We start from the raw sequence: 381 nt of genomic DNA, 5'->3' as shown, positions 1-381 counted from the left end.
TTTTGCCATTGGATCAAATAGCATCCAAGCACAATGATTTTGCAATTCTCCTTTGAAAGAAAAAGTTCACTTTAAACTATGGGCAATACAGTCGAGTAACATAACCAAAAGTTCCAAAAGACAGAGTGATTATTATGCTTATAATGACATCTATTTTAAGTTATCAAAATTTCAGTTTTACCAAATGTAGAATACTAGTTTCCAACTTCATCTAATCCTTACTGCCCTCTTCCTGAACATACTACACACAAATATGACTAACATGCATTTCATGCAATTAACCACAGACAGAGACAGAAACACACACCATTATCTTGGGTTGTCTTGGATAAAATATGCTTTACATCAGAAGCTACTACTACACAGTTACTAGGTTTTATT

At 33.1% G+C, this 381-nt stretch overlaps 1 protein-coding gene across 1 annotated transcript in view; it reads right to left on the bottom strand.

The window, feature by feature from the left end:
* The window catches only part of LOC119594677 (60S ribosomal protein L5-A-like), a 6,384-nt gene that overhangs the window by 1,108 nt on the left and 4,895 nt on the right, over nucleotides 1-381 (bottom strand). The gene's annotated exons all lie outside the window — the stretch shown is intronic.

This window comes from Penaeus monodon, chromosome 34 (assembly GCF_015228065.2).
Source record: "Penaeus monodon isolate SGIC_2016 chromosome 34, NSTDA_Pmon_1, whole genome shotgun sequence".
NCBI lineage: Eukaryota > Metazoa > Arthropoda > Malacostraca > Decapoda > Penaeidae > Penaeus > Penaeus monodon.
Note: the sequence above shows the minus strand (reverse complement) of the source record. Positions and strands in the feature narration are given on the sequence as shown.